The sequence below is a fragment of the Gymnodraco acuticeps genome, unplaced genomic scaffold (genome assembly GCF_902827175.1).
Source record: "Gymnodraco acuticeps unplaced genomic scaffold, fGymAcu1.1, whole genome shotgun sequence".
Taxonomy (NCBI): Eukaryota; Metazoa; Chordata; class Actinopteri; order Perciformes; family Bathydraconidae; genus Gymnodraco; species Gymnodraco acuticeps.
Window position 1 is genome coordinate 618,037 of NW_022989855.1, and position 26,018 is coordinate 644,054.

Consider the following 26,018-nt stretch of genomic DNA (forward strand, 5'->3'; position numbering starts at 1 on the left):
TCGACGGCGCAACGAGAAAGTGGAGCTCTCTGCACTGTTGGCCGCACGCGGATTCACGAGAACGTTTCACCAGTGTAGAGAAAAACTTAAAAAACTGAAGAGCGAGTATAGAGCCGTCAAGGACCACAACGGCCGGAGTGGTTCCAGTAGAAAAACGTGGAAGTGGTTTGACCTGATGGACGCCATATACGGCATTAGACCAGCCAACGTTGGGAGGGAGGGAGGCCTGGAGGATGGTAAGTTTTTGCTAACGCTCTGTTATTTGCTTGAAAGCGTTGTATCCTGCGGCCGGGCAGTGCTCTTTCCTGCTGGGTTCGCCGCGACACCTACTGCGGCCCGCCCCCGGTGGGGGTGCCCTCGCCCTCGTTAGGGCCCCTACCCTCTCCTGCGGCCCGTTCCATGGCCCGGTCCTCACCTGCGACCCCACCCTCCTCGGCCCCTGTGGTGCTTCCTCCAGGGACGCGAGGATTATTTGTATTTGTTTGCCATGTTTGAATTATGGGGGGGCTTGTGTGGTGACCACCTATTAATACACTGGGACATAATTCCTACATGGAACTACAGTTGGGGGTATTGTTCCCACACGGACATGTTAATGGTTTACTATATATGTTGTGTGCCCTCCTTACTTTTCTCTCTTCTTCCCGGACTGCAACCGGACAACATGACCTTTGCTGCTCCCAAATAAAGTAGGCTACGCTTTTGCACCTCCATTGCACCACCTCCGACTCCCTATCTCTCGGCACTACAACGTACAGTTTTCTAGAGTTGTTGTTGCTATTTAGTATTGTGCTGCAGTAGTTTGTGGAATTAACAAGTCATGTATGCTGTTCTAGATGATGCCGTTGTGACTAGCGAGGAGGAACAGTCCCAAACAACGACTGATGTCAGTGCACCGTCCCCAACACAAAGTCAAGCACAGACACCAACTCGAGCACAAGCAACGCCGAGCGCCAGCCCGACACCGCAGCGTGTGGTTATACACTGTAAAATTACAGTAAATTACTGGCTACTAGTTGCATGGATTTCACAGTAATTTACTGTAGATATTTTTACAGTAAATTAGAATAAAAGTACAACTAAGTACTGTGACTTTACAGTTGCCATGCCCATGGAATTACTTTGATAAAGCAATACAAAAGGCTGGCTAATGTTTGGAGTTAGTGACAATGTATTCTAGATAGCTATCTTAACGATTTATTAAATAATATTGCACACAAGTAACTTTGACACATTCACTGCACATCTTCAGCCAAGTTCAGCAACAAATGTGCGCAGTTTACAGCATTCACACGCATTTTCAGCAGGATATACATTTTCTAGTTTCTACAGGGTTACAGGAGTATCAAGGAAAGTCTTAATAATTTACATTTTGTTTAGTGGAAATATAATATGTTCCCTCCTTTAATATCCTTTTGATCCATCTCATCAAAATCGTTCGGGAACCATTTCTTCAAGCAACACATATCTGTTTCCCTTGTGGCTGTATCAAAAACGACTTGATTCTTCTCACTAGATTTAAAGATGAAGGCTGTTTTATTTCTATATGATTGCATTATATTGCTTTTGCATCTTTGACTCAAAACTGCCATTTTGGACGAATTAAATACAGTATCTCATCTCTGCTCCCATTTAGTTTAATTCTGATTTTGCAGTGAGAAATATATATTTATATCTACTCTTGTGAATTCATCTGAAGCTGCAAACAGAATTTAATGAACTGACTCTGATTTCACAGGTCCTATTTTACAGTGCCATGAACACACATTAAACTCATGCCAACTATTTAATAGCCTTCTCTGGTGTGAATTGTGCCTGAAAGCTTTTCAAATGGACTGTCTGTTTATTTACTTGTATTTCGCCTAAGCTAAATAACCGGGTCTAAGCTGTCTCTAAACTAGATTCTCACCAGGGTAAGGCCGGTTAAATTGGTCTTGTTTGCGTGAGGGCTCTTCTGTTTATTTTCTACTGATGGCTCTTTGATGTTTAGAGTGTCTGCCCTTTACATATTATAATGATGTTTATTTTTAATATCGGAGCAGTCTGACCCACAGTCATCTCTGAATACACGAAGGAATGGAGGTTATGATGTTATTTGCTTCACAAATTCTGGTGCTGGTGTCAATATTCTGTTTAAATGTTAGTACAAATGACTGAAAGGTGAATTTAACACATCTTCGATTACATCTCAGGGTTCTGCTTGTAATGCATGTGAACACCAGTAGATGGCACTGTGTGGCCATACATTTAAACAGCTCTTTAACAAGTGCTGTCATCTCTGAACATGCCCCTGTATTCACTTTAATGTCATTTTAGGAATGGTTAGTACACTAAAAGCATACTTGCATGTTTAATTGGTGTGTCAGGGCTCCTGTGGCCCCATTCCATCAGCTTAATGGTGTGTTTGCTATTGCATCCACTCTCATTTTCATGGCCCATATACCAGCTCCAATGTATGGCTAATTGTTGTGTTTAAGCTATAAAAAACAACAACTTGGAACTAGTGCATGGATGTTTCTCGCAACAGAATGCTCCCACTTTCAGCGTTGGCGAAATTGCTCTGAACATATTTCGTTACACAGCAAGGAATGTTTTGATTGTGAGGCTGCTGGAGACGGGTCACTCAGGGTCGCATGCACACAGCAGTTTGTTTCCGTCTATAAAAGGAGAAGACAAATATAACTTCAGAAAGGCAATACAACTGAGATTATTGTTCCACTGACACTATTTGTACAGAAGCCGAACTCAGCTGTATTCTATTTATTTTTTGCGGAGAGAGACGAGGATAACATGCCACTTTAGACCCACATCTTTTCAACTCCACTATATAACAGAGAAATATCTCCACTACTATTATTTGAAAAATATCTTTACTATACAGATTGGGACTTTAAATAAATAACCCAGTATCAGCATATCTGCAGCTAGGCAGACACAGGATACCTATACGTAAATGTAAAATGATCGTATTGCTTCGAACTGCGGCAACAGTATTCCATGTTGTTTTCTGAAATGACTACACCTAGTCCCTCAATCCTTCTTAGCAACGGTCTGTTCTCCTTAACAGTGGTGCGTTAGCGAGAAATAAAAACCCCTGGAATGTCCACATTCACCAATCAGAATCGAGTATTCAAGTCATGTAGTACACTTTTTATAGATTTTCCACTCTGACATGGGTCATTCTGCATACATATTTTAATGTTTGGTGCCTCAACTAATATGGACACATGGACCAAGGAGAGTTTTCAATGGGCTTGTATTCAAGTTTAATCTCAGGACTGAGCGTCAATACACAACATTTCTTTATCTAACTTTTAAACTTCTAGTACAGTAGACTGATCACACATGTGTGCTTTCACTTAAACACTATTCCAAGTCCAGGATATTTACTTTTACCAAAGTATGTCAACTTGTGGTTTTAATACTTTTACTATTGGGAAAAGGGTCTGAGTACCTTTTTTCCATCACTGCAGGATACACACAGCTTCAATAAACCACCCCATAATAAGATAAGGAGATTCCTCATCAGACACATCATGATTGAGTTGCCAGACTCACATCTTGTCAGGTGACCCAGAATGTATGGAGGGTTACAATGTGGTCCACATCTGCAGTGTGCTGAGTCAGATATCTCCCTCACATCATGCACCAGGGTCAGCACCCCATCCCCAAAAAGCTATCTGTGTAATTTATGTCTCCACATCAAGCGTCCTGCAGAGCCATGAATCCTGATGCCAGAGAATGCTTTGCAGCGGCGCTTGGAGAAACAAATAACGGGGCACGGTGACATTATTAATCTGGACATGCTCATGCTGGCACGGACCAATACGTCTCTGCCTGCTGTTTGATGTATTGGAGTGAGCGGAACACAGAGATGGACTTTCTCATTGGCATCTTGTTTGATGAATAAAACATCAGTGCGGGTTGGGACAGAATTTAATTTTTGAATACAAGAGTAGAAATGGTTATGGATCACAGAACTCGTTACAATCTGTGACCCTCTGCATAATTTTTTAACAGACAGTCAGCTGTTTTAGGCCACACCCTGCATACTTTTAGAGTCATTTCGTAAGTGTAAGAACCCTGATTTTCTGTGGCAACAGTGTACTTTTAATTAAGTCTCAGATTTAAGAGTGAAGGGAAAAATAATGTATTACACTTCATCACTCCTATGAGTTGTGTTTGTATGAGATGTTTAATCACATACAAGAGTAGAAAAAAGGGAGAAAATTCATAGTCTTTATCCCCAAATGTATTCTATGTGAGGATATGCTTCCAAACCGATAAACCATGACTCAGACTGATGTGAACAACTTCACATGCAACAGATTTCCTCCTCCAAGCTCATAAATGATGTTTGTAGTACATGGAGGATCAGTTTGTGTGTGTGTTGCCAGTGTTGCATTATGAACAGCATAGAGTCACCAGAAACGACACATGCTTGCTGTGAAATTGTGTAACAACAGTAGTTATTTGCAGTGGTGTGATGAATACAGAGCATATATGAAGGACCTTTGTAGGAGCTGTTAAACTATATAAACTATTTGTTTTCTGTGGAAAATGTCTGTGCTTGGATTTCACCCTTGCCTGTCGGTAGTGGGGAGACTGTATTGCGTTTTCTCATTTATCTTTGTGATAAAGGAGGATGTCAGCGGCCGCGCAGCTTCATGCAAGCTCAACGACTCATGTGTAGTTTGGCCTTTTGAGATAAACAGACTCGATATGTCTATTACATTTATTTTTATTTGTATAAGGCACAAGTTGGTATTACATTTAGTTTGAATCTGCATAAACATATGAATAATCCATTAGGTGTGTTTTTGTAAATGCTCAGTGATGACAGGAATGGTATGCCTATTCTTGGAGCTGTTCAACATGTTCAATCAGAGGCCATGTTTTAAGTTATGTGAATAATGTCATGCCTTCCAATATTCCTGCAATAATATATACCTTTACAAAGATTATAAAGTTAAGTTGTGTTTTTACTTAGTCAGAATTGGGTCAAATTAAATGATTATGTTAAAGTTGGTGCTGTGCTTTATTTTTTGTCCTACAAATGTACATGTGTGAAAGCTATAATAATCACCTTTTAATATAATTGAGTCCATTACAACACTTATGTACCAAATGCTAAAACATACACTTAGATATATTTCATTAATGGTTATATAAAAACGGAATATTGTAGCATCATTACAATATGGCAGAACAATTGCATTTGATTGCATCAGATTGTACAGGTGTTCATTAATAAAGTGGCTGCTGGCTCTATGCTGTAGTTCATAGAGTGATGAAACACACGAGACAAAAGCGTTAATCCACAGAGACGCTGAGCCATCACAAAGCCCCTCTCTCAGACTACAAACTGTCCTTTTGTCAGCAAAGAAGCCCACACAACTCTTCATAGATGTACCTACTTTGAGAGGAAATGCTCTTGGATCAGAATATAAAAAAGGCAAATTCAACAGATCTGTCTGTCTGTAAATTACAGACAGCCAGTCTGAGGCAATTAGGGCTGCTGAAGGAAATGGATTAGCGGTATAAATGTGGGGTCAAATGCCGTACAAATTACCTTAAAATGAGCTTGTCCCCCCCATTATGCACCTGACAAAAAAGAGCCATGACACAAATCTTAAAAATATGCTTATATTACCAGTGCAGACTTTGGCTTTCACAGGAAATTAGAGTCAACTTTTTTGCCTGGAAGAATGAAAAATATGATCCACTTATACTTTGAAATGATTATTTGAACAACAGAGAAGGAGACAAAGGAAAGAAAAGTGGAAGATCTGTGCTTAAGGCGCATCAAGAGTTCATTATACATCACACACATTGTCAGGAAAGTCAATGACAATGAGTGTCTACATTGAATATACTGATTGTTGGGATATCCTGGGGAAACTTTTGGACTACACAACGACATAAAACCTCTAAGGAACAGCAGAGGTCGCAGGGTTGCGAGGTGTAATTAAAGACCAATATTGAATCCGATCAGCCCTCTATTTTCTCATTTCTGCTTTCAGGTGCATTAGTTGAATAGTGCTGTGCAGGCTCTTCAGTAATGGCCAACTCATGGGCCCATCTATCTTATTTAATACTGAGAAAACACTGTTTACACTTTATCTACTATCTTGCTTATGTAAACAATATGCAAACACGCTTTTATAAACTTCCTGTGTACCAACACACCTGGGGATCAATAGAAGAGGAATTTAATGCAGACAATGACATCACATATTCTATAGTTTACTTTGTTGCCATAAGGAACTAAGTATATACCTTTAGATAAAATCACAATAACACAGACCAATGAAACAATTGCAAGTAACAACAAACATAAATAATGGGAACTGGTGTTAAAAAATGGGACCAAGAGGCACTTTGTGATCCATCATGAGCATCTAGCCCCAGTTTTAACACTCATCAATCATCTTTTTCAAGAGTTAACACTTTAGAGAATACAACTTTATTATAACAAATGGCCCACCTGTTTTACATTAAAAATGATTTATTTACCCCTTGCCAGTGTCATGACTCAGCCAAACAAAAAGGGTTGCCATTTTCCAAGCTTGTGTATGATGCAGAAGAATATATGTAATAGAAAAAAATATATATATTGTTATTAATTATATGTTTAAGAAATTAGCTTTTAACTCAATAATAAGCTAAACAAAATGTAAAATATTTTAATTAAAACTTTGGTGTTGCTCAAACAAGACAACAGGTGGATGCGTCACTTCCGGTTGCCACATTAGTTTTGGCGTGTTCGCTGCAGGTTCGCTAGCACGTGATTTTGGCTAATCAGGAGCTGCAACAACGCGGCAAATATGTTACAAATCTTCTTTAATGCATAGCGGCAGGGGCGGATCTACGGGGGGGCAGCTTCCCCCCCCCACTGTAGAGCCTTGCCCCCCCAGCTGCCCCCCTAACTTTTGTTTCCCTAAAACTGTACTAAAACAAACCTACACTATTTCCACAAGCTTCTCAAGCAACAAAACAAGCATTACATTAGTTAAAAGTGAATCATTTTAAATATCATTTTAGGCCCGTTAAAAACGCAGCTACGGCCCTGCATTAAACTGCGGAGCGGCGTTCACACAGCCCGCGGCTCACACCGCTGCAGAGAGGGAGCGAGCTGTCCCAGCACCTATGGATCAGCTTCCCCTCGGAGCATTTCCCTTTCCACTAGTTTTGTTTTTACTAAGGACGAGAGCTTGAAACTAAATATTAATAAAACACTTTAGTTTGAATCGATAGCGTTTAACAGACGGGCGCTGTTTCGGGCGTTACGTTACAAAATACTACGCAGACAGCGTAGGATAGCTGATAGCTGATAGCTGGGATAGCTGGGAGATCGATCACTTTGCTAAACTATGCGGTAGCCTACTATTAAATCCACGTAAACTACACATCACAGCCATGAGGCCAGATCAATGAAACCAGGATACATCCTTTACCGTAAAAACTGGATCCAAACACAGCTGCCTGTGTGCGCTTGATCAATACTTTCTGAAGTTATATTTATGATATGCTACATATTAGCTAGGCTACATGGCCCTAACTTGTAAAGTTATACAAGCATTTGTACCAGTGCTTTTCACAAGTAGACTCTTGCAGGCCAGAGTATAGGAGTGATTCAACAACAACAAAAAGACATATGAGAAGTGATCAGGACGAACAGAAAGAGGAAAAGGAAAAGAGAGATGAAAGGACCAGGAGGGTCAGAGTAGGAGGAAGAGGAGGAGATGAAGAGACCAGGAGGGTCAGAGCAGGAGGAAGAGGAGGAGATGAAGACATTAGTGAAGAAGAAGAAATATATGTGAGGAATAAAGATGAAGTATCAGAAAGAGGGCCAGAGGCAGGGATCAGGAGGCAAATGAAACTCCAGCTGGACCACATGGTATGTTCTTATTCTCCTTACATATTCCATCACAGCAGCACAATCTAGCAGCTCTTAGTATTGACAAATATTGATTGAAATGTGTTGCTGCACAGGTCACCTGTAGCTCTCTGAAGAGATGGGTGATGTCATTTGTGTACTTAATTATAATTAAGTACTTACAGTATGCATAATTCTGAGTATTCTCTGAATCGGGTGCCTTTTGGGTCTTTATATCTTTGAAAAATGAAACCAAAATGTTTGGTCATAACATCTGGTAGTAGACTACTTACATTTTCCCACCTCAGGCACAAAATATAAATAATTACTAGGAATTTCCTTGAAAAAATGTAACAGAGTTGAAGTTTTTGACAAAATGTAGGCATGAGACCTTGTTTAGCTAAGATATGGCACCACATGGAAGTCAAGGACATTACAAAATTGTAATATTTTGCAAAACTATTGTTTATTTTTGTAATAAACAAATATTTACTATTATTAATTCATACAACATAGTTGAAATGTTGAGCTTGTCAATCTTAATCTGAAAATACAAAAACTGAAATATAGGTAAGAGAAGAAACTGACACTTTTGTGATGTAATTCCCTCAATGCAGATCACACACGGACTGATCCATTATTTTAATAGGAGGGTAAATGGTATGGCGTGACGGGGTTGAAACAAACTGAGGGACAATATTGCAATTTCATAGATAATTCAAGTATTTTTTCAGAATTGATTTTTTATCAGTTAAAGTTGACAAGCATATGATTATATTAGCAGCAACATTTTGGGATAATTGGCCATTTTGATTTGTTTAATATTAAATTAATATGTAATAATGCTTAGTGAGGACATGCAAATATGTCTGTCTAAGACAACCAATTTTTGTGTCTGTCTAAAACAAAATATATATTTAATTTTACATTGTAAAACAACCTGTGCCATTAATTCATTGCTTTAAAATACATTTTGTAGTTTCCTTTCATTTAAAATGGTTGAGGTAAGCTTGGGGGACTCAAAGGGCACCCGATTGTTTGTCTGAACACCTTGTTTCTCTTGTGCATTAAAGAACACTTGTGTTAGGGCATGAATTAACAATAAATAGGTTATATACGGTATAAAATACCACGTACTGTCCGCCCTCCTATGCCACCCTGGCATGACCTCTTGCCTCCCCTTTGCCCCCCCCATGTAAAATGTTCTAGAACCGCCACTGCATAGCGGACATACTATTTTTAAGTTTCAGCTTGGTAGAAGAGTCTTTTATGAATCGTTGGATGTCTGCCAAACCAGGGTAATTGACCTGCTGGACACGTTTTATGTTTATTATGTTAGAGTTTACGGTATCGTCAATGGCGATTATTAAGCGAAAGGCACACTGTGGTGATGTACAGCAGGCCAGCAAAAGAGAACATGAATAGCATAGCCAACAACACGTTTGATTAAAAGTAAAAAAAACCTCATCAGGTTTGTGTCTTACCACAGGGTCACATCCATAGACAAATATGGGCTTTAAAATAACCCATGAAATATTGAATGGTGGGCTTGTTAGAAAGCACTACATTGTTATTTTTAGCTCATTGTATTGCTTATTTAATTCCTGAGGACTGTTGAGACATCCGTGGCCGATATCTATCCGTTTCTAAGAGCTTTTCCAGGATTAAACGAGCTCATTTTCCTCGTGAGGGGGGTGCGGATGGTTTTCTAATGTACAGAGCCATTCAGACCTCTCTGCTTTTGTCCACATGGCTTAACTGTAGTGTGTTGTGATAAGCCGCTGTGAATAACCATCAAGAAATCCGACCAGCCCACTGGATTGTCGAGCAGCGGACCGTTTTTCTTCTCTCCCCCTGCCTGCACTATATTTTACATTTCCAGCCCCTCTCCCCTCGCTTTTTTACGCAGGCGGACGTCCACGGCACAGCGACACAAGTGCGCACTACAGGCGGAGGAGGAGGCACGGCAGGCGGACGGACGGACGGCGGTGTGTCGGTCTTTGTTGGACACCCGGCGGACTGGATTGTGGATTTGTTTATTCTCTGGATTTTGGATCAGGGGCTAGGATAACTTCGCATGGGACAAAAAAACCCGCCTTCTTTCATGTCATCCGCCGATTTGTTTCGCCCGGCGTGTTGACACCAGTGTGAGGGGGAATCGGAGGCGATACACTGGAGGAGATTGACAGATAGGCGACATGAATATACACGCGTTTCCGTCCTGCAGCTGTACAGGATAGATGCAAACTAAAAACACGACTCGCGATTTTACATGTGATTTCGGGAGATTATAATGCAGAGACGTGAGTCGGTTTGAACGGAGACCAGGAAAATATGCTCTGCTGCACGCTTGAGGTTTTGCACCGTAGGGCAATGTGTTATTGACGATTTTGCACGGCGTGGAATAATGCATCGAGAGACACAACTTTGTTCACAGGCTTGGCAGACTGCGATTATATTTTACATAGTACATAGTACATGTATTCACTAGCCTGGCGTGTGCTCTGGTAATCCTGTTATTCTTGAATATAGCTTTCAGGACAACGCCGGTGCCATTTATCTGTCAGCCCCGGAGCCCTGTTCCGTTTCACATTTCTAAACCCAAATCCTGCTATCTATTGATGTCAGTGATCCCGTCATGTAGATAAAACCTCTCGAGTTGTGTTGCCAATGACTGGTAAATTGTTGATGTAGGCAGGCCTGACCTTCGCTTATGCAGATCCAATCGATAGCGCGATAAAAACAGCGCTGGCTAAACTAACTGTCACGGGGGTGTGTTTAAAATCCGGCATATTTAGTTTTTACACATGCCCCAACGCAGCAGTGAAGCTCCTCAGTAGAGTGGAGACTGTCAACACACTGTGAGGTGTCGGATACAATCCTGTAAAGCAACGTCTCAACAAAAGTTTCAATGGTTTTCCGAAAGTTGCCCGGCGTGTCGGCATCGGGCATGGGTCTGCGCCTGTCCCAGAAATTCGTGTTTCTGCTCTTTCTCTCGGGTTTAGTAACACTTTGTTTTGGGGCCCTTTTCTTTTTGCCCGACTCTGTGCGACTAAAACGCATTTTTCTGTCCAAGACAGAGACCCAGCCGGTCACTGTTGGGTCCGGGTCCGAGAACGATGCCAGGGAGCACATGAAGAGACCCAAGGAGCAGGGCATGACCCCCGCCAAGGGAGAGAGCAGCACCAAGCTGAAGAGCCTGATCCGCAAACCGAGCGTCTCTCACGAGGCCACCGAGGAGCGGCTGGCCAGTGGGAAAGCCCAGGAGGACCTCACTCTGCTCCGGTTGATAACGGAGTCTGCCTCGGTGAAAGCGTCCTCCTCTGACCACCCGGATACTTTCAGTTACAACAAGTTTAAAGGATGTCTGCTCAAACCCCCGCTGGGCAGAGACGGCGGCCAAACCAGCGACCCCACCACCAACGAGCGACGGGAGAAAGTGAAAGAGGTAAGGCTGTGACAGTGACCCTGCAGGGGGACATGTATAAGATTCAGGTGGGATAGTTGACATATATAGCTCCAAGGGCTATGTGGAACTACAATAATACTTGGATCATGAGAGGGTGAATCAAGGACACATTATCCATGCCAAATTAATTGAGTTTAATCTTTTGCATTGATCAAAATATGGTCAGATTACAGCCATCAATCGAATTTGTGGACAAAGTAGTCATTGTGTGTTGCTTCATAGAGATAATCAGTTTCCATTGCTTGGTCCTTTTGAATGGAAGCATGTTCAAGCTGTCAAAACACAACAGATAAACAACAATCTGCCTCATTCAGATATAAAAAACAGCCATGCTGAGTTGAAAGAAGTAATTATATTTCCGTTGTTGAATTTGATTTGTCTGACAATACAGACAATGCCTCTCTATAGAGGCAGTGGGACAGTTGTCTGCCAAGCTTCTGTCAAACAGACACAAATAAATCCCTCTCAATCATTTCAGAGTTGTCTATTTACCCGCTGTCTTTGGCTTTTCATAGATGAAATTCTGTTGATGGAGAAATGTGTCAGGAATCGAGATGAGTTGATTGTTTACGCCGTTTGTAGTTTAGATAACATGAAGTCTAATTTCTGAATAGTAAGAAGAGTGTGTTCAGAAGAGCAAGTGTGATGTAGCACTGAGTAATCTGCACTTTCCTGAGAAAGAGTTCATGATTTTCCATCTTTTCTTCCTATAATATCAGTCATTTTAAGATAATCTTATAAAATGTCACCCCAATTGTTTCACAAGCGATGTGAAATATCATATTGCTGTTTTTGTTTTTGTGAGCTGTGCATTGCATGTCATTCCGAATGATAAAATGTCCTGCTTTTAGCCGTAGCCCCTCTAACACCCTCACACAATCTCCTTGCAATGATGTGACATTGTGCAGTGACACTTTGGCCATGACCTCTTCAAGCTGTGTGCCAGGCTCTGTTGAGCCTTGTGGGTCCAAAAATGGCTCGAGAGCGTTTGCTGATCACACATCTGTACCCACTCAAGGCAGTGAGGTTGGGGGGGGGGGGGAGGCGGTGCAGAGGGGGCAGCCATTGGCCAGATGGGTTTCAGCTTTGGCATGTGACACGGATAAGTCGTGTTGTCACTCTCACTTCCAGCCTACTGTCAGCCTCTCACACTACACACATGCCTTTCATATCTGGAGGTGATGTGCTACATGATAAACCGAGGCGTCAGAAGGCTAAAGGTTGTTTGCCCTCCTGCACTGAGCTCTCACTGACTCATCCTCCTTTGATGCTCTTTTAACTGAATGTCAGTTTGCCTTTGCTCGCGTGGTCTGTTCCGCTGAGCTCGGCAAAGTTCCCGCCTTGGGGTCATATTTATCAGAGGAGAAGTTTTTTTTCTTCCCACCACGCCCTCCTCTCTCAATGACTGTTGCAGAGTGATGATAGCATTTCTTTGAAGAGCTTTTCCTAAGCCGGTGAAAAGCAGACAGGCCCCGCTTACCTACATTACATGTCCATAGACACATGTGTGTTTTTGTGGTGTTCTATTGTTGCATCAGCTTCCATTGTCGCAAACCTGCTGGCATGTTTCCAGGCGGCTCCTCTCTTTTCTGCAGGCTCACATTCATGCCGCCAGCACAGGCTGACATATTGAGACCCTTCATTTTGTACATGTTTACAGATGTAATACCAAAGAGTTATACAACTGACAATACTAACATGTTTTGATGTGTTTTTCTGTGGAGCATGAATACAGAATTAAACTTCTAGGTGTCACTCTTGGCTCGTGTTGAGGTGTACAGACAGAGCAGCTCTGTAATAGCAGTGTTTTTTTCACTGTAAGGGAATGTGGCGAAAGGGTACCCCCCCCCCCCTAAAACCAACAGAAAGGGTCTGCTCCGGCAAACTGAGAGCCTCAATCCCCAAACTGTGAATGAACATCATTTCTCCCAAACTGCCAACCACTAGAAAGCAGACTCCCTACCTTCTTCCTCTGTGTGTGCACCCACTGCCAAGTGAGGGTGAAACAAGGGACAATGACAGTCTGATCACACAAGGCAAATATTTGAAGGCAGCCCACCACTCGCTAGGCCCCGCAAAATACCAGCAAATACTGCCAAAGTTGCCAAGGTGCTGTTTACCTCCCCGCTGGTAGATAGTTTATTCTCCTCCAAAAGTCCTCAGCAGGATGAAGATAAGAGTCATTTTCAAAGGGCCTCTCTATTTGTAATTCTGTGATGTCATGGCTCACTGCATGGCTGCCTCTTTGGCTCCGACATGAGGGGCCAGATAGCAGGAGCGAAGCCACAAACACATGTGCCACGAGCAACAGGGAGAGTGTCCTTTTCTGCTGTTGATATTCTTTTACACTCACTAAGGTTAGAACTCACAGTGCAGTAATAAAACACTAGATGCAGAAGTAGCACTTCTACACAAACACGGAGCAGAGGACATCAGAGAATGGGTCTTTTTAGTCTAAGCTTTCCTCTTTACCTTGTACTGAATGTTTAGCAGAGATATGCCATTGCACTCAAATAAGGGTCTTTGCTTAATGAGATTGGAGTGCATTGTATAACGTGGCCCCTAACATATTATGCATTTAGTACATGGTGAGAAAACACAGTGCAGGCAGGACATAACGCTGACAGCTAAGCTGAGTGCTGCAGTGAGAGAGGACAGACTCACCGCAGAGTCTCCTCCAGTGGAGCAATACAAGTCTTCAGGGCTTTTTGGTCCAACCTGTGTGCGTGTCTGCTAACCGTGTGCGCTTGTGTGTGCATTTGATGGCTTATCTAGATGATCAGGTTCTTGGGGATGAATTTTGAGTTTGACAGTTTCAGTTGGAAGGCTTGTCACTGTGTTTATCCATCCAGTACTGATGCCCACCTGCATCTCTGTGTAGAATAACAGCAATCAAATGCGCTACATCTGTTCTGTGTTTAAAGTTATTGTATTTAATGGTGGGCTGGATGTGTGTTTGTGTTTTAAGCAGAATAATAAGCAGTATCCTGAAGAGATGGAAACGTCCGGTGCTTTTACGAAAAACATGCAGAAAGAGACGCTTTACGAGCACACAACTGTATAATCTACAACATTTGTAAGAAGAAAGGCACAAATGTGATCGAATAGGTTGGTTAAATCATCATTGGTTTGTTTGTTCACTTCACTGACACACCTCATGTGCTAACTACTTTTGTAATCTATAACCAGAAGGCAGTTGGTTTGTTTTTTTGTTTACTTTAAGGGTTGCACGTTTAAACATAAAATAGTGAAACACTCCAAGGTTATTTGCATTTATTTTCAGTTTGATTGGTTGGCTTCCAAAAACAGGAAACAACATCATGATCTCAAATTGATTTAAAACAAGTATTTGCATAAAAACAGATTTTAAATGTAAAACATCCTGACTTTATTTAGGCCAGTTTCTCATGGAGGTCATGTTCAGCAAAAGGACACAAAACATAGAGCAGATGGTGTGTTGCTGGAAGCCTTTCTTAGTAAAATGTTCCTCTAGTTCATAAATGAAGTTGTTAAGATGCCATTTAAAGTATTCCTTTTACATTGTGCAAGGAAGGTACACTGAAAAATATCAAATACTTAGCATGTGCATATTGTAACTGCCCATACTACTAAACATTGACACAAACCAAAGACAAAGCAGCAGAAACAGGTGAGCTTATAGTTGCGGCTGAAATCGCCTTACAGCAGTAATGAGCAGTGAGCCGGGTGTCTGTCTGAATGAAGCGCTGCCGTTAATCCGCCACTCTTGGCCGGCTCTGCGCACCGTGACCTCCTTCTGCCCTGCAACCCCTCCGCAACCCCCCCCGCTGTCTCCAGCTATGAACCAGGTGTGCTGAAGAACCTTCAGTCTGAGCCAGGAAAATGGCCGCCTGCTGAGTGAGAATAAAGACACGGAAGATGAACAACATCTTAAGGAATGGCTCACACTCTCCCTGCTCTCCCACTGAGCTGGAACATTTGTGCTTTCCCTCTCCTCAGCGGATGCTTTGAAAATGTCAGTGGTTGTTGTTTGGAATGCAAGCCCAATGCTGGTTTTGGGTTTGTTTGTGAGGGGGAGTGAGCAGCGAGGCCCGCTGGATATTGATATATTGTGCAAGTCAATGGCAGCTGAGGAAGATATTATCAATCTGCCTTCTCTGGCAGGCATTGATGCAGGCCTTTTCTGCCACGAAAGAAGAAATGGACTCTTTTGATCGTTTTCTGAGTTGTGTTTTACATGTACATTGTTGGCATTTAGAGGGTTTAACCCAGGGCTAAACTGTGAATGCAATAGAAGAGAGATTTCATATGTTGTTAACATCATTAGCAGCTAACCATAAAAAGTAAAAGGCAGTGATGAGTGTACCACCTACTTTCACTGCAAAATCAGTTCTGAATCACTCTCCTTCAGAAGTTTATTTCCTACTTTTCTCTTTCACATGATAACCTAAAGTTGTGAACCCTTCAAAACAAAATGGACAAAACCCTGGTGATATCAAAATTCATACTATACAGAACATTGCAGTGAAGCCACCAACAAACATGATTTATCATAATGTCAGTGCAGAACAAAATGAAACGAGCTACGACTCATTGCATCAAAAATAGGTGCTTGTTTGAATACAACATAGTGTTTGAAACAGAATATTCAATATTTGACTCGAATGAGGGGTAGATACAAGTTGACTAAAACTAGGGATGCTCCGATCGCCAATTTCGGGGCCGATCGCCAGAATCAGTATCGGCCGATACCGATCGCCGATCCGATCGAGTGGGGGGCCTAAATGGAAGATTTAAACATCACTTTAAATCTTCCATTTAAAGTGATGTTTAAAACTCAGTTAATGGGGCTCATTCACTGGAGCTTCCACAAACAACAATCAACTTAATTATTACATTCAAATGATGTACATTATTCAAGTTGACATTCACTTTGGATAATAACACGGGAGAAATTAGCGGAAGCGCTCTCTTTTCCTCTCTCCCTCTCTCTCTCCCCCCTCTCTCCCTCTCCTGACAGCCTGTCAGTATCTCATGCAGCTCACTGATCCAGTAATGAGTGACCCGACAATGAAGAATAAATATATTTATAATAACTAGTTTAGCTTGTTCCAGAGGTAGATCAAATAGCTAAGTGTGTTAGGTCTAACTCTTACGGTACGTCCACACAGCAGCTTTTCGAAAATCTTGGAGCTGGGCGTGTCTGAAAGCTTGGGGATTTTTTTGCGAGCAACACGACCAACAACCAATCACATTAATCTCCCGCCCCCGACATACAAAGCAAAAAACCCCGGGGATTTTATGCGAGCAATATATATATATATATATATATATATATATATATATATATATATATATAAACTCCCCAAACAGGCGAAAACCTACCAGTTTCACCCACTGTCTCTGCCACCTCCCTCCATGCCTGGTTCCTCCGGTTTGTATCCCGTTAATAGTTCTGGTCGTAAAGAACCGGGTGATTTGCTACCGTAATTTCTCGTTTGGAATATGAGGAAATGAACTGCGGTCTGGTTCTCCCTGTGTGCGTGTTTCGCTGCGCTCACCTGTCCAGCGGGCGGAGCTGCAGGATTTCTGCTTCACACACGTTGCATACCGCTATTTTACTGTCTTTTTCGGACACCTTAAAATAATGCCAGACCGGTGAAGCCATTTTGCCGAACTTGTTTTGCCGCACACAGAGAAAAGTGTCATGTATTTTACGTCATGCGATCGGCTCTCGCGATCGGCATGTTTAGAGAGCACCGATCGATCGGTAGAGAGTGAGTATCGGCCGATATCGATCGGTGACCGATCGATCGGAGCATCCCTAACTAAAACCACATAGCAGTTTCTCGTTTCCTTTACTGATGTAACACATGATAACTGCTGTGCTGGCTTCGTAGTCTTTAGATCCGCTTGGAAAACCACCAAGACTAAAACGTGTGACAAAAACTTAAAACGATAACGGTTCCCAAGGTGGGTAGATCTGCCGACGCAATGCTTTGGGGGGGGCAAAGGGCTCCGTGTCTACGCCCTATACCAGTGGTTCTCAAACGTTTTTCAATAATATACCCCCTTTGAAAGAAAAATGCAGCCAAGTACCCCCTGATCAGCGCAAAAACTATTTGTTAGGGACAAAATGTCTATATAAAGAGATACAGTACAGTGCTGCACCATCAGTGTCTGATTCATCTGCTGGTGAACTACCGGAGAGATTTACAGCAGGAGCACACGTTTGCCTCGGGGAGGGAGAAAAAAAGCCAGAGCCCTGGCCCCTGCCTCTCCCCACCTCTGCTGCTAAATCCACCGCGGAGAATAAACAGAAGGGCAACCATGCATGCTCGCGAAGTCTTCTTTGCTGCTTTTTGTGTATTTTATGTACTACAGCGTCTCCAGCGGGTCGAGCGGTCTCGTGTGGACGGACACGTTTCTGGTGCCGATTGTGTGTGGACGGAATACTTTTTTGATATCGAATATTGTTACCGTCTCTGTGTGGCTAGGGTCTAAACCTGTACAGACCTGCTTCTAACCCACAGTAATTGCAAGATTATATAAAAGACCATGGCCTTATAAAACCCACACACTTTGAACCGTTAATGCTGTTTATGGTGATCAGACTAAACACTGATGATGACTATTAGTAGTAACATTGCCTATTTATTTAGGTGTGTTTTGCAGCAGGATAAAGAATACTTTGCATGTCTAGTTAACTTCAATTATTATAATTTTCTTTGAGTTTTGAAAGAAATATAGACGCTTAGTTTGTTTTTGTGTGAAGCAGAAGTTTGAGAATTGCTGCCTCTACAAAAATATTGCTCACTTGTACCTACGATATTGATTGGCTGCTTCATAGTGTGCCATTTTCAGTCCCCTTTAGGCATTACATTACAATTGAAACATTGTAGATGACCCTTAAGGTCAAACCCAATGCATCCAGGAAGTGTTGTGTTTCCTAGAAAAACAGTAAGACAGTGACATTTCAGGTAAAAGCCTCGGAGCCCAGCAGAGAAGCTTATTTTCCAGTGGGTGATAAAAGCTGATTAAGCTACATAATACCAGGTCTTCCCCCCAGGCAATCGCTGCAGGAAGTAAGTGATCGGGTGAAATGGAGAGAGGAAAAGGAAGGATGTGAGAGAAAAAGGGGGAGATGTTGGTTTACATCCTTTTTGCACCCACAGCAGTTTTCTCCCTGCATTCCCTTTGTGGTAGGGGCACCAGCTTGAGGGGGAGTTTTTGTTGAGGCATGCTTTCAAGAGGTGTGTCTGTTTACAGATGACTCATGTGCAAGTGCATTTCATTTCAGACTTATTGTACACATAACTATACCACAAGCTGCAAATAGGCCACTTTGTACAGGCATGTTTGCTTAATGTGTGTGCAATTGTGTGTAATTGTGAAATATATGTGGGTGGGTCAAGGGGGGGGGGGAACTGAAGGATTATATCGCATCGAGAATAAAATGCCTTAAGATCTGTCGCAGATATAGCACTTGAAATGTTTTGGCTCTATGAAACCTGATGTACTTATATGATTCTGTTTATGGCCAGCACTTATTGTAAGTCGCTTTGGATAAGCGTCAGCTAAATGCAATGTAATGTAATATAATGTAAGATATAAGGTCCTATTAATCGTCCGAAATGTAACAACAGAGGTGTGTATGTTGTTCATTTAAGCATAGTAAACGTTCCTGAGCAATTCAAAAGTTGCATACAGCTTGTATACCATTTCTATGATGATGTGGCTAGTCAACAACAGACTGCAGATGTTTTCCTTATAAACAGTTGTTTGCTCCTGCACTTTCATATTTACAGGATCTTTAATCAGGACCCAGTCTATTTGTTTGCTGTCTGTGTTTACTGTAGCCAGTGGGCATTGCGTCAGGAGGGTCACTTCCCGGACCATGATGTGTCCACAACTTGACCACCTTCCCGAACAGAGGAGCTGTGAGCGAGCCGCACACTCCTGGCATTGGCCGTGTGTTTTCTCTGGAAATTAGATTTCCGCTTTTCTCAGATTTCATCATCCAGACTCCCAGAAATCTTTCTTACACTGTCAGTCCCCTCGTCCATTGCTGTGATGTTGCAATAAGTTCCTTGGAAGCACATTCAGCTTGAGTTAACCATACTGCTGACATAATGGGGTCATTGTATGAAGTCCTCTTAATCCTGGCTTCTGAAGGCCTGTGATGATTACAGAGGGATACAAAAAACACATGATACTCTCAAGTTCCCCGGTGTTCTCCGCTGTGCCAATGACCTTTTGATAAATCATAATCTCCTGAAATACTACACAGTTTCTGCATTTACTTTAACTTTTTCTTCTGGTGTACACATCACTATCAGGCATAAATAAACAAGGGATAATGACCATGTTTTCACACCATAGTCTGCACTGTTTCACTGCCTCTGCAAGAAAGAAAGCCGGTGAGAATCAGCTTTTGTGATTGGCTGTGTCTCTGTGAATGTATGTGGACAGCCAGTATCCTACAACACACACGGCCCAAATGCTTTCAGCCCTGTGGTGTTTTTTTTTGCAATATTCAGCCATGTATGATTTGAGTGTGTCTGTGTGTATGTGTAGGTGTTTAAGTGTGTTTGCTACAGATCTGGAAAGTGGAGAAGATGAAAGGTCCAGGGATGGCCTTGTTTGCTTCTGGCAAAATGATATTGCCCCCACTACAACCCTTCTACCCCACTTCCCCCCTTCTCTTTGGCTTCGCTGCTCAGGCAGATTCAACAAATAGGAAAGAAGTGGAGAGAGAGACGGGGGGAAAAAATAGAAAGAGAGTGGCCTAGATGTAACCAGCAGACTATGTTGAGCCCCCCAGCTGAGTCTCAGCCCCCCGCCTTTATGCCTGCCTAATTGGTCAGAAAAATTGCGTGGCTGTGTTCTCGGGGTAATGGCAAGACATTAAGAGAGGCCGGAGGACCTGGCTTGTCCCCATACATGTACTTTCTCCCCCTACCTCTTTAGTTTCCTAGTTTAAAACAAAAAAAGAACGCACTCTCTCTATTACACCTTCTACTGCCTCTTTGTCTTCTCTCCCCTTGTCTTCCCCCCTGCTTCTTGAAGACTTGCAGCCCCAGGCAAGTTTACTGCCAGTGTTCTGCCAGCTCTCCCCTCCTCTGCACCATCACCAGTGTGAGCAGCACGGCTCCTGTCTTTTCAGATCGGCCTGTCTGCATTGTTGTTATCCCGTTGTGACATCATTTCAGCCTACTTTTTCAGACGGCTGAATAATGTTGTCAAGCTTTTGACCTACAATTTAGGCGGATCCCCGGAAGACAGCATCATCTTTTATGTAGAGCTCTTTGTTAGCTGGGATCGGGTTTCTCCCCGGTGTGAGGACAATGGCTTCAGAGCAAAAGCTTACCAGACCGTTTTCATGGTCAACACAGTGCTGTCTACCTCTCTCTGGGCTGACAGGGGGACGTGTCTCCCCAGTGATTTCCTCCTTCATCAGCATCAGTGGGCAAATAGCCATTAATTAGCTGAATGCTTGCAAGACCGTTTTAGCCGATGCTGGGTGTATTTGTTCATTATTATCACAATTAAGTCTCTAATCAAATGGCCGCAACGCTGCTCAGTGCTCATTAGGGAGCCATATAGATTTCTCTTGTTTCCTTCATGGGTAGATGATGGGCCAGCTAGATAATTGCAATTTTCAACCATCAACAGTCAGTGGGAAGAGTCGACAGAGTTATTACAAATAATCCACTGATTCGATAGCCTACTAATGTTTGTGTGTGGGAGAGCAACACATTTGCTCATCATTAATTGGATGGGAAGTACAGGTGACAGGCTCTTGAGCGTATTCATGAGCGTTAATATTACACTGGATATGGAAGCGATGGGTACACACTACGTCTTTTTTCATTATAATAAACCCTTCAAAATCGTGGATATTTATCTCAACGAGAGAAAATGAACTGCCGGTTCTTTGAGAAATAACACTCAAATATCCCAAAATTGAGGAAAGCAGCTGTCAGTGTGAACATTTTAAGAGCTTCTTTAAAATGTTATTGACAGGAACCATTTACTTGAAAACTACTGTTAAACCCTTCTCATCAAAAAACTAATTTCATCTTGAATGATTGTACGTTTTGAAAGGAGGGTCTGTTTTACAGGATGTCATTTTTCCAAACCTTTAATATCCTTTCTTTGAAACGTTTCTTAATAATGTTTCTTAATAGAATATGTTCTACTTTACTTTTAAGAAAGAAACCCAGTGGGATTTTGTTACTCTCTCAGAACCAAAATGTTTTGGTTTTTAAATTTAGAGAGGAGTGGATGGTGATGCAATGCGTTTCAACCGGTTTCAACAACAGGAAATGGGTGGGACTCGCTGTCCAGTTTCAGAAGTGACTGCGGATGTGTTGTTTCAGGAAACCGACTTATTATCTTGTGAATGCATGTGTACATGCACCATGAACTGGTGATAGGAAATGCCAACAAATGAACTGTTATTCAAATTAGGTTTCACTTTTACTACAATAACAAGAAGGCTATGAGTAAATTAAGCATGCTTAGATTAAAGGGATACATATGTCAGATTGGGATGGTAGGAAAATAAAATAGGATAGTTGTATCTTTGCAGCCTAATTTGAATAATATCTTAAAGGTCACATGTCATGGCCATTTCCACTGATCATAATTCCATTGTTGAGGTCTACTAGAATAGATTTACATTGTTCAATGTTCCAAACTCACATTGGTTTCGCATACAGCATCTCTGTAAAGTATGTGTATTCAGCAGTATTCACTCTCTCCACTAAACAGCTCGTTGCAGCTCTTGCCCCCCCTCCCTGTGAGCCCAGTGTGCTCCGATTGGTCGGGACCAGTCGGGACGTTGTGAATCGCGCTGAGCTCCGTGGAGGTGTTATTTCCTTGTTTAGCGATACACAGCCAAACACAGCCAAACTCACCCTGAGCACACACAACGTCACAGCCGAAGTTAAAACAATAAGTGTGGCTTGATATTGAGTAAGAAAAAGGTTGATAAACGCTATGAGAATGGGTCTGCAGAGAGAATTTCGCCGCGATCCCAACTGTCTGTTATCAGCCTGCAGCCCAGGAGGAGAAATCAGCAGAGCGGCATGCACTGAGTGTGTGTGTGAGGAAGTCCGTGGATTGGTCAATTTGGACCAATCAGCGGGGGCTTAACGTAACGGCTCCGCGGACGTAACATAACGGCTCCACGGATTGGTCCATTTCGTTCCGGGGACGACATGACATCATGATGTACCCGGAAGAATCAAATGGACAGTGACGTATCTCCAACGAGGCGTTTTGGGGAGGTATTTTCTGTTTTAGAGTTTTACTCCCTACATGGTGTACTTTGAGGGTTTTGACTCTGCACACTGTTTACATGCATAAAAACCTTCATAACACACAAGGGGACGGGTAATAACCGGAAAAGCATGACATGTCACCTTTAATATATTTTAACATATTTTACAAAAAAGGGTTTGAATTGGCTTTATTACACAAACACATTGTTTTTAATTACATTTGTGACCCCAGTCGGAGGGTTTAAGGCTACTGTTCTGTTAGTTAATTTGATACTGCAGCTAATTTGCATTATTTATTTATTCTGTCTTTGATTAATGGATTTTATAGCAGAAAACATTTTCTTTTGAAAGACAGTCCTGACCAGCAGCTGAAAACGTAAATATATTCAACTTACAATCATGTAAAGAAACAAAGGCAGTACATTATACTATTGGACTATGTGAAAATTACTTTACATATTAATATTGTATCAAAAATAGTTAGAGATTATTATTCCGGCAATCAGCTAATCAAGTAATCCAGTAATGTTTCAATTCCATTACTCATAACCGTCTAATACTTGACATTTGTTATGCAGCCTTTATGAACAGGCAAAAGTTCAATTACCAATAGTGGCATAAAATGTCATAAAATCAATCAACCGATCAGTACAAATTACAGGAGTAGATCCAGCTCGGGCCTTTTTTTTCAAACCAGGGCTGACATTTGACTCACCATCAGAGTGGAAACCTGCTGCTCACCAAACCCCCCCCAGAAGATCTGAGCCCGGTCACCAGCTCTTCCATAATCATATCTGCTGTGGTCTCCTGGACACAATGGACATGACATCATCGTAGCCGTTATAAGGACATCCCTGTATGATTAAGGCCAACAACTTCCACGTCAAGGCAGCAATTAGGGACTTAGACCCCATTTACACGGAAACGCAAACGGACCAAATTCGTTATCAAAAAAAGTCTTCCGTTCACGCGCATTCGGCTCATTTAACGTGTCCGTTCACACGAGACCACTGGAAACGCTGTAGTACATATGCCGGGCCTGTAAGTGGAGCTGTACTTCCGCACGAGCCACTCGTAAGCGCTGGAGACGCTGTAGTACATATGCCGGGCCTGTAAGTGGCGCTGTACTTCTGCCACAAAATACACCAAAAACAGCGAAGAAGACGTTACGGCCTTGTGTGAACGAAAGGTCTATACGCGAGAGAAAAGTAGCAGATACAACCCGTTTCGTTCTCGTGTAAACACCGCCTGAGGTTATGTAACTTTAAAGTTGCTCCAATTTTAAATGCTAATTGAAAATGGCAGTTTACATGATAATGACAAAGCAGCAATTTCCTGTAATATAATGAATACTACAGATTGCATTCAAGATCCTTAAATAGGACAAAGCTCAGTGTTTTCCAAGCTTTGAGGTAAAAAAAGATGAACCCCCCCTGGATTGACGTCACAGCAATTGAACCAAACATGAACTTCTATAGTTTTATTGGCACAGTGAAACGTGTGTTTCCGATCAGACTGAGATTGGATGCGTGCCACAACCTCAAAAGCTCTCAAGCTCAACACAGGCTTGTGGCTTAGCAACAGTTGAGTATATTTTTACTCTTGTCACTTGAAAAACTCTTAAAGTGAAACAGACGTATCAAGGAGTTTAATTAGTGTCAGACAGCAAGAGCCTTAAAACCAGTTTGATTTGTGAATTAATTGAACTGAATGTACAATATGCTAACAAACAGACAGGTGAATGTTGTATATTCTTTTTAAAGATCCATCCAAATAATCATAGCCACTTTTCTTAGCCTGAAGGGTACATTTTCAGGAATTTGAAAGCAATCCAACTTTTCTCAAAATCTATAATTCAGCTTTTTACCTAATGAAAGGCAAATGGAAATAAACTTCAGATCGTCATTTTGTTTAGAAAAGCAAACATTTGTTGTTATTTATCAACCTAAATGTCTGCATTTCCAGATCTCAGCTCACTTTGATACATGTAATGCTATATTGAACTGTTAGAAACAATGGCTGGAGCTACAAAACACAAACCCCCATTGTAATGAGAAACAGCTTTATGTTTTCTGAAAGTTATTACTGCACCGTTGTCAGAATACAGTGCACGGTGAGACATAAAGCATCTGTGGACACTCTTCAAACCCAGGCCTTTGCTCTCAAAAGATGACTTAAGGCTTATGGAAAAAGTTGAGTGGAGGTAAATGAAAAACAGACCTGTGTTACAGAATGAATAAAATGTGTGTGTGTGGGAAGCTGTGGCATGACAGTAGAAATAGCATTCACGGTTGTTTTTCCCAGTAAAATGAGATGGATGGTTGCAATTCATTCTGCAGTGACCATTACCTTAAGAGCGTAACCCAGCAGAATCAAGCAGCAGGATGCTGGATAAATGTATGTGTGTATGTTTATTAGGGCTGCATGATATTGGAAAAAACTGACATTGCGATATATATATATATATATATATATATATATATATATATATATATATATAGCGATATGAAAAAATACAGGGATTGAAGAAAAGACAGTTTTTTTTGTCCGCAAACCATCCTTTCTTGAACTTTAATGCTATACAATTGGTATTTTTCTAACTATATTCAACCGGATGAAGGATTTTAGTCACGGACGTCTGGATCTTATGTTATCAGAGCTAGCTCGGTTAGCAGCGCCGAACTGCCCTGGAGAAACATATTAAACTACTTTATTCAGTGTTTTTACCTTTAATCACCGGGTCCGTTTGCTTTGGAGAGTTGATGGTGATTGGTGGTTTGCTGTGCATGCAGAGCCTGCATGTCACTCACTCAAGTATCCCTGACAGGAGAGCCGTGCAAGTTTTCCTTTTGTAGCAAGCAGCAAAATAATTGTAACATGACGTGTTTGAGTTAATTTGCCTACTTAATATCGCACGTCCTAAAAAATAATAATATCGCTATTATCGTCACGATATATCGTGCAGCCCTAATGTTTATGCATTTGTGTGTATAATGTTTAGAACAGTTAGATGTGGACCTTTGAGGACTGCTGAGTCTTTACACAAGGCGACTATATGCTGTCTAAATTGATGAAACCTGATCTATCCAACATCCCTCCCAGATCACCTATCAATGTATAAGACACCACATCTTGTTTTGTGTGTTTTTACACTATTATTCAGGCTTACAGTCCACAATATACCTCCTTACTTACTTGACATTTAAAACATTGGAATGCTGTTTTGAGAAGGCAGAGGAAAACAAGCTGTCAACCTTTAAAGATACAAAAGGTGGTTCAGGCGATCCTCCAGGGAGACTTTTTTATGATGCAAATATACGAAAGGCAAAAGCTAAACAAGTCTCCTCTTTAGTCTGAAACAGGAAATCTCAACATGTGTGAACTAGAGTTCTCGTATTCGTTC

The 26,018-nt window shown here is 41.8% G+C and overlaps 1 long non-coding RNA gene across 1 annotated transcript; it reads left to right on the forward strand.

Moving 5' to 3' along the window:
- The first annotated feature begins 580 nt into the window (after nt 1–580).
- LOC117562265 lies at nt 581–1,790 on the forward strand. Its single transcript, XR_004571525.1, has 2 exons — nt 581–689; nt 837–1,790. It is a non-coding gene; the product is annotated as an uncharacterized LOC117562265 (long non-coding RNA).
- The last annotated feature ends 24,228 nt before the right edge of the window (nt 1,791–26,018 follow it).